This window comes from Populus alba, chromosome 19 (genome assembly GCF_005239225.2).
Source record: "Populus alba chromosome 19, ASM523922v2, whole genome shotgun sequence".
In the NCBI taxonomy this organism is placed as follows: domain Eukaryota; kingdom Viridiplantae; phylum Streptophyta; class Magnoliopsida; order Malpighiales; family Salicaceae; genus Populus; species Populus alba.
The window spans coordinates 800,272-813,482 of NC_133302.1; the positions used below are offsets into that span (position 1 = coordinate 800,272).

General features: G+C 36.4%; 1 protein-coding gene, 2 long non-coding RNA genes and 1 pseudogene across 3 annotated transcripts in view; 2 read left to right on the forward strand and 2 right to left on the reverse strand.

Moving 5' to 3' along the window:
* Positions 1–13,211, forward strand: part of LOC118039829 (probable disease resistance protein At4g27220) — an 89,464-nt gene that overhangs the window by 51,538 nt on the left and 24,715 nt on the right. The gene's annotated exons all lie outside the window — the stretch shown is intronic.
* Positions 483–10,130, reverse strand: LOC118058070 (probable disease resistance protein At4g27220; annotated as a pseudogene).
* Positions 3,290–4,578, reverse strand: LOC118058074 (uncharacterized). The gene is made up of 3 exons (XR_004689087.2): positions 4,180–4,578; positions 3,775–3,858; positions 3,290–3,436 (listed from the first exon to the last, which is right to left on the reverse strand). It is a non-coding gene; the product is annotated as an uncharacterized lncRNA (long non-coding RNA).
* LOC118058075 (uncharacterized) lies at positions 10,876–12,597 on the forward strand. Its single transcript, XR_004689088.2, has 2 exons — positions 10,876–11,007; positions 12,234–12,597. It is a non-coding gene; the product is annotated as an uncharacterized lncRNA (long non-coding RNA).

A 13,211-nucleotide genomic window follows, 5' to 3' on the forward strand; every position in this document is an offset into this window, starting at 1 on the left:
TAGTCTAAAACTTTATTTTTTTGTTAGTTTTACGATTTCTAATTCCAGAGAGGAAAAAAAACAGTGGTCAGATTTTGATAGAGAAGAAAAAACAATCTTCATTGGCTTTAATATCAACGAGCTACTTTTAATTACAAAGAGTTTCATATGAATGCTTACGATTGAAAACTCCATAAAGGGACGGAGGACATCGCATGCGTTAGGAAGCTCCACTGTCTTGCATTTGATTTTTTCATGAGAAAGGATTAAAATTAAGTGGATGTTTTACTCTCTAAATAAATGTCACTTGTCTTTCAGCACATCCGACCTAGTAATATAATAAACACATCTGTCATTAAGTGGACACATAGCTTAAGCTTAATTCATTAAAAACAACAAAGCTTACTCTTAATTTAAGATGTCGTCAACTATCCTCCAACAAAACGAACAAAACTTAAAAAAGGGTCGAAGGACATCCTTAGCGTTAGGATGCTCCCACTCCACTACTGACTCCCACATTCTTTTGGATATATATACATGTTTTCAATAGAAGGGGGAGGAGATGGTTGGCCATTTTCAAGCAACGGAAGATATATTGGCATCCTCTTCAGCTTCTGACATTTTATTACTTTAATTGTTTGGAGAGAATCGCAAATCAATTTTGCACTGCAAATGCTTTTCAGTTCTGGTAATTCATTTCAATTCCAGTTTTCTTAACTTGGGGAGTTTGAGTTCGCTGTTGCTGCTTTCTTCACCCATAACCCTTTCTTCATCTGATCTTGTTCCACCTATTACCTCCTCCATTTCTTACAATGCTGAACACTAATCCATTCCAGGTTTACGAGGCTTGGCAACAAGACAAGAGGGAGCAACTTCTTCATGCTCTTACAACCATAACAATGAAACTCTTTAAGAGTACCAGAAAAATATACCATTGTAAAGATGGATGGTAGTGGAGCAGAGCGAAACCAAGAAGATGATGAAACCAAGCTCTCCATGTTATTGCAATACCTAATGTTGATAACCTGCAGTTCATTTTGCATTCTTTATTAGAGACCAAAAATCGCATAAACTCGTTGCATCATCATAACCATCAATGTCCAGTCGTTGAATGTCCTTCCAGAACATGACCTGAAAATCTCCATCTCTGTCGATACTCAAGTTACCCCAAACAATTGTTTTCCTTTTGCAATCATATATTGGATAATAATGATACTATCTAGTGGTCCTACAAGAATTTGGTATGTGGTAAGTGATTTGGTTTCATCCCGAGATTTGAGATACTCCACGTAGTCTAAGTAACCTTCAAAATGGCATACCAAACTTTCCAATTTCCTCAAGCATGCCACTTCCTTTCCTTTAACTGTTATCGGAACATATTGTGCTTTTCTATTACTTTTTCAAGAATCCACTCCTGTTAATACAAAGACTTGCAGGTGAGAGAGCTTAGGTAACAACCCACTAGGAAACTCCTTTTCACCAACATCCATTCATTTTAAGACACTTCAGGTTGCATAGACATTCCATGCCTTGAGGAATCTTTTCAAGTGCCCAAGTACCAGAGAGATCTAACCTCTTCAGTGCCCTGAGCTTTTCTAATGACGGTACATGCCTTAACATCTTACAACCAATGAGCAGTAATGCAGTGAGACTCACCAATTCAGAGACAGAATTAGATAGTTTTGTGATACCTGTATAAATAGACAGATCAAGAACCTTGAGCCATGCAACTGCTCAAAAAAATGAATCTGCAATAAATTGCATCTCTAAGTTTCTGCATAGCAATAGAGTTGAAAGATAGGGACACCTTGGTGAATGGCTGGAAGGAATTTCTTTCAATCTGGTTATGCATCAGTGAAACTCTAGTAAGATTCTCTGTCCACTCCTCTGCATCCGGCAATTCTCTTAACTGTGCTCCTGCTTTGACCATGCCTTGAGAGTTTTCTTGTAGTATTTGGATGGCCATGTCCCTAATCAAGTCATGCATCTTGATGACATACCCTTCCTCAGCACTTTCCAATAGGCAGACTCTTTCAAGTTTATTAAGCATCGAGTGGCCGTTGTTAAATTCTGCCTCCCTATTCTTTAGCCCTTTTATCACACCCTCATCAATCAAATAAGCTATCAAATCCTCTCTAAGGATTCTCGAAGTCCTCCGGGAATAATGCACAGTACAAGAAACATTGTTGCAGTGCTGAATCACTTAGATGGTTATAACTAAATCTCAATATTTGGAATACCTCAGGCTCCATATCATCTTTTCTAACTTTTGATTCTCTCAATTCCTCCAATGCAATTTCCTCCACTCACGTATGTGTCAACCACTCCCCTCATGGTTGCAGCCAATGGTTATAAAATTCCTAGCGGCAAACCAGCACATTCCCTTGCCACAGATTTTGCCAATTTGTTCCACTTCTGGAGAAAGTGCTACGTCGTGTCCAAGTCTCTCAATAAACAAAGCCAAGCTTCTTCCTTCGAAATAGGCTTCACTTGATTATATGTTGGGTACCCCATCTGCTGACAAACATTTTCTAATCGTGTTGTAAGAATCAGCTTGCATCCCTTAACATCTTGGATAGGAACTCCCACCTTGCGTAGCCTCAATAGCCTTCCACAAATCATCTAAAATCAAAACCCATTTCTGTTTCTTCGTTAATTCTTCTGACAATTTGGAAGCTCTATACAGCTCCTCATCTTCATTAGAAAGATCTAAAACCAATCCGTTGGCGATACTGTTTTGCAAATTTATTAATGTTAGTATCCTGTGAAACAGTAATCCAGTAAACATGGCAGAAAGTGCCTGGTCTTTCTCGAAGTTGATTATAAATGTGTGTCACCAATGTCGTCTTTCCCACTCCGCCATCCCATAGATGCCAATAGTTGAAACTTCATCGTTAATCAACCAAGACCAGATAGTCTTCTTATGGTCTTCGAATGCTTGACCCACCAGCTTTGTCGTTGGTGCTGCGTCTCCTGGAGTCTCATTTGTGTTGCATGTAAGCCCTCCAGAAGAAGCTAGCTCCTGCACCAGGCTGCACTACCCTCCAGTCCCATTCTCTGTATCATCCTCCATTAACCATCTACTGAACTCTTCCACACTTCTTCCAGGTGGGTGACCCATTCTATCCGCTGCTTGTGTCGTTCCTGCATCTCCTGCCAAATTGTCGACTTCATTGTTTTGTTCTTGTGGAGTGGTGGAAATTGGCATTATCATTAACATTGCTTGAACTTGCTATGCTTTTATGTCTTTTGTTGGCACCATGCATGGCTAGAAAAGCTGCTTCTTGAACTTGTTTAGGGACTCTTCACAAATTGCAACACCACGCCCTTTCTCTCCTGATAAATGCCATTTGATCCTTGAAATGGAAGTATCGTTAGGAAATTGACGCCCGCAATACATACACTTCATCTCCTCAACATGGTGCCAAAATGGGTCAGTTGATTGAACCATTTTGCCCTATATATTAAAACAGAGTCAAAATATTGAAAAAAATTAATTGGAAAAGGAAAGGTTGAGACTAGAATAAATAAAAAGAAAAAACAATGAATTGGTATGAACTCCTTAAGGCAAGGATTATAAAAACAAAGAAAGATCAATTTATTTATATTTTGGAAACCATTGATGATCCTAACTCCAAAGTTTCTCAATAAAATTTCTACAATAGTTACATGTCAAACTATTAAAACACCAAACTTACACAGTTCAACTCTACAGAAAAAGGATTCAAACAATAGTTACATGTCAAAAACGATAACAGCAACAAAATGAAGAAGATGAAGTATAAATACTTTTACCAGGATTCAAAAGAATCTGAAACTAATTGCTGAGTGAGTTAACGTGTGGACGAACCTCAATGTTGAAATGCCGGAAAAGCTGATCTGAAAATGTAAGCACAAGAATATGAGGAAGAGTAGGCAAACTAACTAGTCACTGCTCAAGCTGACAAGAGGCACTCAACAGACAAAAGAAACCTTGAGAGCTGCTGTTTTCAAGATAAATAGTTTAAGTTGATGCAATATGTAAGAACAAAGCTAAATATGAGTTTTGAGTTCTAAAATAGATCAAGCAACACTTATATAATTAAGTTCTACTTGATTGATCAATCTACAATCCTACTTAATAATTCTACAACCAAATGGGCAAATCTTATTTGAAACAAAATTAGTGGTAGAAAAACAAGAAAAGAAAGTAGGATTTACCTTTCAAGCAAGAAAGATACAGATCAAGAACAAAATACACGATGATTCGATTTAATCAGAAAAAGGAAGCACAGATCATGAGAAAGGTTTAAGAAATTTGGTGAGGGAAATTAGGAAATCAATGGTATACTGAGAGATCTCTCTCTTAGTGGAAGACTAGCTATTAAAAAAGTCACTGCAATTTGCAAGGAACTTTATGTTTTTTTCTTTGGAGAAGTGGCTGGAAGCTACAACTCCACCTACCACAGGTAAACAGCAAGCTTATTTTTAGTCAATAATTGTCAGTCCCTTGTGCTTTGTTTGTCCTGTATGCAAAGACTAGTCTCACTGCCTCCCGGAAACCACCAATGTCACTTTCATGAATCTCTTGCTTTATTTATTCGCACTAAGAAATTAAGGGTACCTTCAGTCCAACTTCTGTGAACTAATTTGGCCTCAGCATCGTCACCTGCTGCACCCATGGCTACTTGCAGTGGGTAGAAGTGGTCTGGCCAAGGGTGAGCCATTTTTGGATGTGGTGCCTTCGACTCATAGTGATTCACATCTTCATGTCTGCTAAAAAATGAAGATAAAAAGAGAAGACACCAAAGCTTTGATGCATGAAAGTGTCACCAAAGTTGTCCTTTGTGTTTTTGTGTGGTTTTGCAAGATTTCTCACTCAATTTCTCCTCCCTCACTTCCCACTCTCTTTGGCCAGCCACGTCTCTAGAATTCTGGAGAATTCTTTCCTTATTTTTGGGTATAATTTCCAGTATTTTCACATTTTACCCCAAGATTTCTTTTTATTTATATTAACAAAGATATATAAAATGCTTCTTTAAAACATTTTCTTTCATTCTTCTCCTACTTACACTTGAACCATAATTTGAAGCGGAGTTTGGCCACCACGCGCCGCAGCTGTTGCAGTGGCTTTCCACTTATTCTTGAGGGTATTTTTTGTTTCCCTTCATTTTTTATATCATATTTTTGCATTGCTCCTTAATGTTACGTTACGAGTGTTGTTTACTCGCTGGAGACGAGGAAAACATGTCTATAAACTTTTTAATTAAAAAATAATAAATACATTATGAAAATATTAAAACGTCTTTATGATTTTTTTAATTACATAAAATATCCATATAAAAATATTAAACTACCTCTAAAAGCAAATCTCTTTTTTTTATCTTTTCTGAAGCTAAGAGTGTTAATTGAATGTAATTAAAAATTAAAAAAACCTGAATACTCTTATGAAAAAAAAACCAAAAAAATGTTTATCACTTGCAAAAAATAAAAAAATAAAAAGTAAAAATCATATATATAATTGACAATAAAAACTCTCTTAAACTAATTCCCTCGTACTATTTAACTTTTGTTATTATAAAAATTAAAGCGAAGAAAAGGCGTCTTACATTTCTGTAACGTAATCAGTTTTCCAATATCAGGTGAATGGGTCACTTCATACTAAACAGTTTGAATGATTCAAAATCAATACTTAAAGCCTCTAAAGCCTCGACAGGACAGATCAGTCTGCCAACTTTCATGCAATGAACTGCTCACATTGTCAGACAGCCTTTAATCAATAAAGAATGAAATGCTTTTAATTACTATATACAATTAGAGACCTCGAGCACTAACAAGAATTCTTAAAATGTTTGCAGACTTATCTTGTATGCAAACAAGAATTCTTAATTACTATATACAATTAGAGACCTCGAGCAACTTAGCATGTTACATATGCATAAAAACAGAATTCAGATATTCTGTTTGCTTACTAATCACTTGGTCTGGTCAAGGAAGCAATGCTAGAAGGTATAGAGATTCAGATATTCTGAACCAGCGTTTATTTACTGATTGGCCTGTTTGTTTTTACATTTCAAAAGTGTTTTTGAAAAAAATTTGAAAATTTTTTTTATATTTTTATTAACTTCAAATTAATATGTTTTTAGTATTTTCAAATCATTTTAATGTGTTGATGTTAAAAATAATTTTTAAAAAATAAAAAAACATCATTGACATGTATTTTGGCACAAAAAAGTTATTTGAAAAGCAATCGTAACCACATTGTGAAACAAGCTAAGAGAGTTTTCTGAAAGTATTATTGTTCACCATAAAATTTGGATAAAAAGATGAAGAACATAGACATATGAAAAACAATATTTGAAGAATTGCAATAACATCATTTCCACTGAATTTGATCCATCTGCATGGTTGAATTATCAACATTGTTGTAACCCAGTTTTTGATTCACTAAGATTTTCTTGAATGTTTTTATTTCTATTGTTATTTATAAAAATCCAAAAAAAATTAAGAAAAAAGTTTAAAATTCAAAATATATTTTTCTCGAGTCAACCGCATCTTTCCATAAAAACCAATTTTACCGAGTCAATATGAGTCAAACCATGTCGACCAGGGTAAAAAAATGAGTTTTCATGACGTTTCGGGTCAAAACAGTCATTTTCGGTCAAAACCGTCATTTTTTATCAAAACCGAGTCCACCAGGTCAATACAGATCAAACCATGTAGATCAGGGTAAAAAATGAGTTTTCATGACGTTTCGGGTCAAAAATGTCATTTTTGGTCAAAACTGTCATTGTTCATAAAAACCGATTTCACCGGGTCAAACCATGTCGATCAGGATAAAAAATGAGTTTTCATGACATTTCGGGTCAAAACCGTCATTTTCGGTCAAAACCGTCATTTTTTATCAAAACCAAGTCCACCGGGTCAATACGGATCAAACCATGTCGACCAAGGTAAAAAATGAGTTTTCAAGATGTTTCGGGTCAAAACTGTCATTTTCAGTCAAAACCGTCATTTTTTTTATAAAAAACCGAGTCCACTAGGTTAATACGAGTCCAACCATGTCAACTAGAGTAAAAAATGAGTTTTCATGATATTTCGGGTCAAAACCGTTATTTTTTGTCAAAACCGTTATTTTTTATCAAAATCGAGTCCACCAGGTCAAACCATGTCAACCGGGGTAAGAAAACGAGTTTTCAAGCTGTTTCGGGTCAAAACCATCATTTTTCGGTGAAAACCCGGTTCACTAGGTTGATACCCATCAAATATTTTTTTTTGTGTGTTCCAATACAATTTTTCTGTAATTAAAATATATTTTTTAGTGGTTGAAACAGGCTTTTTCTAATACTGATTTTAAGTTTTTTAGTTTTACTCATAAATATTTATTATTATATATAATAAAACAGATTAACAATATATGAATTTATTATAGTAGGTAGGTTAGTTACAACGATGCATTTTTTTTCCTTTGAATTAAATGTGTTGTATCCTGCTCACTAGCTATAAATAGCCAGGAAAGGGAGAGGAAGAGAAAAAAAAGAAAGAAAGACAAGGGTATACAGTTTAAATATTTTTTTTAGTTTTTCTTTGTGTAAGTAAGATATTGTTTTTTTTTAAAAAATAATTTGAAAAATGCCAAAAATATCATAACCGTTCGATTTAATAGTGTTAGTTCTGAACCTTTGATTTAATAGGATACAATAGGGCTTACTACACTAGATTAAAACCCAAATCCATCTCAGCCTTTAAAATAATCTGCCCTTTGATCCTGTCGTGCCACGTCACCCGGTGTACCGAGATTTCGGTGCACTATGACACACTGGATCAAAGTTCAGTTCATCCGGACCGTTCGATCAACTTGTAGATCAAGCCAATCATAGCCGAAGGATCGGTTCATCCGCGATCCAATGGCTCACAATCTTCAGCTGTACAGGTACACCATGCACGTGTTCACACTGTAGCACAATCTCGGAGTCTCTCTCTCTTCTCACTGGCGACTGCCTCTCTCTCATCCGAACTACCACAGAACGGTTAATAGCCTCCTAAAGAAAAAGGACATAAACGTAGTGGTTTGATTGTTGGTGGAAGAGATGTTATTTAATAAACACATCAGTCATTAAGTGGACACATAGCTTAAGCTTAATTCATTAAAACAACAATGCTTACTCTTAGTTTAATATTATATTAAGGGCAGTGTCGTCACTCATTCAAAATCCAGTAAACGTGACAAAAATTGTCTCGTCTTTTTTGAAGCTGATCATATATATGTTTCACCAATGTCGTCTTACCCACCCCGCCCATCCCATAGAGATGCCAATAGTTGAAACTTCGTCGCGCATTAACCAAGACAAGAAAGTCTTCTCATGGTCTTTGAATGCTTGACCCACCAGCTTTGTCGTTGGTACTGCATCTCCTTTGATCGCATCTGTGTTGCATGTAAGCCCTCTAGAAGAGCTAGCTCCAGCACCAGGCTGCCCAGGGTCTCCAACCATGTTCACTAGTGGAGTACAGAGTTGATCATGATATCTTCCCAGGTTATGACACGGTTGATCAGTTGCTTGGGATGAATCTCCTTGAGGCTCATCGCAATTAACTAGTGGCCCCTCATGAGAACTACCTCTTACAACAAGCTGCCCAGATTCTCTAATCATGTTCTTCACATCATTCATTATGACATCATTGTTGAGTGATGAAGGACAGAGGTGATCATAATGTATTCCAAGGTCAAGACACGGCAGATCGGTTGGATGGGTTGAATCTCCATGAGTCTCAACTTGATTAATTGATAGCCTCTCATGAGAGCTACGTCTCTCTGAATGCTGCATCAATCCCGTGCCTGTGGTTGTGTTTTCTATGCTATTGCATACCACATTATCTTCCATGAACAAAGACGAGATGTCAGAGGTTCTTCCTTCACAGTCTTGGTGTGCTCGTTCTGTTCTCGGTGCAGTCTGAAATTCATTGAGCAGAAGCTCTTCAGGAGAACTATGTCTCAACGTAAGCTCTTCAACAGGGATGCTACCTATCCATTCTTCGAACTCTTTATCAGAAAGAGCTTCTCCTTGTTGTGCCATCACTTTATTGTTCTGTTCCTGTGCAGAAGCTGATATTGCATTAGTGACCTCGTTATTACTTGAACCTGTTGTAGCCTTATGTTTCTTTTTTGAAGGACATAAATCATTGTTGACATCATTGTTCACCGAGGAAGAACATTGTTGACCATAATTTCTCTGGAGGCCAAGACACTGTAGACCTCCTGGGTGGGACGAATCTCCTCTAGGCTCATCTTCATTAACTGTAAGCCTCTCAGGGGAGCCACCTCTCACAACAAGCTGGTTCAATCCCGTGATCTTGCCCTCAATCCTATAATCCTCCACGGGCAAAGGTAAGTTGTCCTGAGTATTTCTTTCACACTCTTGCTCTACTTGTTCACCAGGGATCAGGTCTCTAGGAAAACTAGAAACCCTATCAAGCTGAAAATTTTCCATGTTCGTCTGCACGAATTCTTGTTCTCCAGGTGAGGAAAAACACAATTCTGGTCCCGTTTCTACATCGGTCACTACATTTCCAACTTGACTGTTTTGTTCTAGCAAAGAGGTTGAAATTGTATTGTCTGCCCCATCATTGCTTGACGTAGCTGTGGTTTTAAGTTTCTTTTCTGGAGGACCGTCAACAGCAGTGAAAGCTGCGTCTCGAACAGGTTCTGGCACTTTGTCACAAATTGTAGTTCCACGCCTTTGAACTCCTGACCAATGAAGCTTGAACCTGGTAATCGGAGTTAGCTTGGAGAATGGATGCCCACAAAACGTACACTGCCTACTTTCACCAGTCTCCTTAACATACTCCCAAAATGGACCCTTTGGCAGAACCATTTTCTCCTTTTTCTTCTGTGGCCTGCAGAGGGGAAAACAACAGATTCATTTATTTGGAGACAATACTAAAATAAGGATTACATTCCATGGAAGACAAGGAGATAAATCTCCAAAACAGACCTAAGCAAAGGAAAAGACTGCATGTATATATATATATATATACCTTCTGGTCTGATAATCTGATATTGTGTCTTCAAAAGAATGCCCTTGCCGCTGGGTTACAGAGATGATAATTAAAGTTGGTAGCAAAACAAGCTGTGAGAACAAAACAACAATTTCAGCTTTGAAAAACAGAAACAATCATTTAATTATTTTCCCTACATGAATGAGTGTTTAAGTTTCAATCATGTATCTACTTCTGATCAGTGGCTGATTAGAGATTTGGGAGCAACTACATCATCTGATAAATTATTGACAGATAAATTGGAATCCTGGCACCTACTGTCATAACTGACATTTCCGTCTCCTTTTATCTTCACCTTTCCTATTAAAAACCCCTTTCTACCCCTTGTTAAAATCTCTCACCGGGAAGAAGAAGAAGAAATGACAAGGAACAGAGTAGACGCCGAGTCTACTGCTGCTGGTTTTTGTTAAATGGTATTAACTCGCGTTTCTTCTTTTTTTCCCTCTAATGTTTTGGGTTTTTCTTATTTTGTGTTATTAATTTGAATTTGGAGATTTTCAAGACACGTGGCTTTGATTTATTTCTTTTCTTATCGAGTTTTTTCCTGGGTTTTTTCTAAATTTGTGTTCTTGAATTGATTTTGGGGTTTAAAATTATGGGTTCTTTGAATTTTTTTAAGATTTCGAGTAACCCGGTTGGCTTTTTGAACAAATTATGCTCTGGGTGTTTCTAATTTTGTCTTCTTGGTTTGATTTTGGGTTTTCAATCACGGTTCTTTGTATTTTAAGATTTTTTTGGATTTTTTGTATTTTGTCTTATTGGCTTGATTTTGGGATCTAAACATATGAGCTCTTTGAATTTTTGAAGAAATTGAGGTATCCAGTTGTTTTCTCAACAAATTCGTTTTCCGGGCTTTACGGAAATTACTGAAGTAATTCATGTTTTTTGTTTTTTGAATCGATACATGCAGTGGAGAGTGCGAGGAGGATGTGCCGGTGGCTCTTATAAGTTTCCACGGCTGTAGCCTTGATGGTAAAGTCAAGATGACTTCGGGTTAGCTCAGTTCCATAATCTTTGCATAATAAGACAATTATTTTTGTCATTTGCTATTGGGTTTTAATTGTTTGTTATGATTTAGATGCTCAAGTTGTTGAATAGCCAACCGAAGCTAAGAAGAAGCAGGCTAAGAGGCACTAATTTAGTTTTATTATCCGATTAATCAACTGATTATTTGTTATGATCTGGGGATTGTGAATAAGTGATTTGGTTTGTAGAAAGAAAGCAACCTTGACAGAGCCCCTGGATCTAAGTAGATTCTAAAATACAAACTTAATATTCAATAACTATGTCTTAACATGGAATATTAGTTAATATCTAAGTAGCAGAAACAGCACACATAAGGTCACATACATGTTATACTAAAATTCACGGACAAGTACTTAGGTTACAGGATGTCATTTCAATTCGAGCTCTAAAGTTCTTGGATACAAAATACATCAACATCCATTAATTCTAAATAACATAAAAATACAACATCAGGCTGTCGATCGAGCTCATAGAAACTTGTCTTGTTACAGTAACATGACTTACCATAAAAGATTGAATATTATCTCTTCGGGTATTATTTCTTTCTACTGGCGTTGATTCTGTCTTACATATTTGGATAACTGTTTAATCTTATTCTTGCCCTTCGATTCCTGGAGGGTCTGGATCAAGATGTTCCTAGGGTTAAAAAGAGAAATAGTGAAACCCTGAACAAAACAACAGGGGATTCTGTTAATTTATATATGTTGAGGTATGTTATGCCTTTCGCATTATAAATCAAAAGAATTATCTTATATATATGGAGGTGATTAGAGATAAACGTTCAGGATTAATGATAATTGCAATGAAATATGAGTACATCACATGAAGGTGGAAGGTGCATATTGAAAGAAAAAGGTTATTGGCTGATTATGGTCCAACAGAAGTGACTTTTAATGGTAAATTTGGAAAGAGCATTACCATTCAAAATTTCCTCTGGAAATGGCCACTCGTACAAGTTAATGCTTGACAATCATGTTAATCTCATTAAACTTATCAAGAAGACAACACATTGCATTTCCAGGTTGGTAGATGGGCATGACAGTTAAATGACAATGAGAACATCACTTGTAATCTTCAAGTGTGATCCATTTATTATCTAATACTTTTGCATGTATGTGCTCTGCATTCTTATATTCGAGATCTTGACCGTGGTTTTCAAAGATAATTTTCTTGCTGATGAGCACAATTTGCAGGAAGAGAAGAGAAAAATGGTTGCATCTGCATTTGGCAAAGATCAAAGTGGGGGTTCAGCTACTTGTCTCACCGTGGAAGATCTCAAATATCTGTACATGGTCTAGGACAACCCCCCTAATTCATTCACCTTGCTTCTCATTGCCATCTATTTCTAACTCAACTAGGAAAAGAGTCTGGAGCAAGTGAAACATGAATTTTGACCAGTTAGGAAACCAATGGCTGGACTTGTGAATGCTTGCCCATGTTTTTGGGTGTTTTCTTTTTTGTTTCCTGAGAGCCATGAGGTGTGTTTTCTCATAACCAATCAGCATCGAAATGAGGTGTGTTTTGGAATGGCGATCAGCTCTATTATTTTTGTGATAAGCTGCCAGCTCTATATTTATCTGCGAAAGACAACAGAAAACTGTGCAGGCCACACGTTTATCCACAATCCTGCAGGATAAACACTATTCTGCAGAAGCTTTAAATGACCAATCCATGGCTTTCTTCAGTCTTGGAGGTTCTACTGCATCTACAATTGTTAAAAAAGCCGATTTGTTATTAGTCTTGGAAACAGAAACAATACTAAACTACAAAATGCAGAATCGTATCATTGAATATACAGAGGGAATTTTTTTAAAAAATGAGACTGCTTCGTAGTTTCTGCAGTATTCACAAGATGAGCTGTGCTATCCATTTTCAGGTAATACAGGAAAGGATGCATGATAAGTAGTGGATATAAACTTTGAATGTACAGTAAGTATATTCAATGAATGCGATTATTATATTAGTGGAACCAATTATTATTATATTTTCAAGAATTCAGCAGCCTTAAAAACTAAAACATTTTTAAAATGTTTGATTAAATTATTTTATTCATAAAAAATTAAAATCTAAACTTACCTGCACACGTGTACCCTCTATACTATATCGATTGTTGGGATATGAAAAATCTTGGACCACTCATAGTCGTTCTCCTTTCTACAATTTTTTGAGAG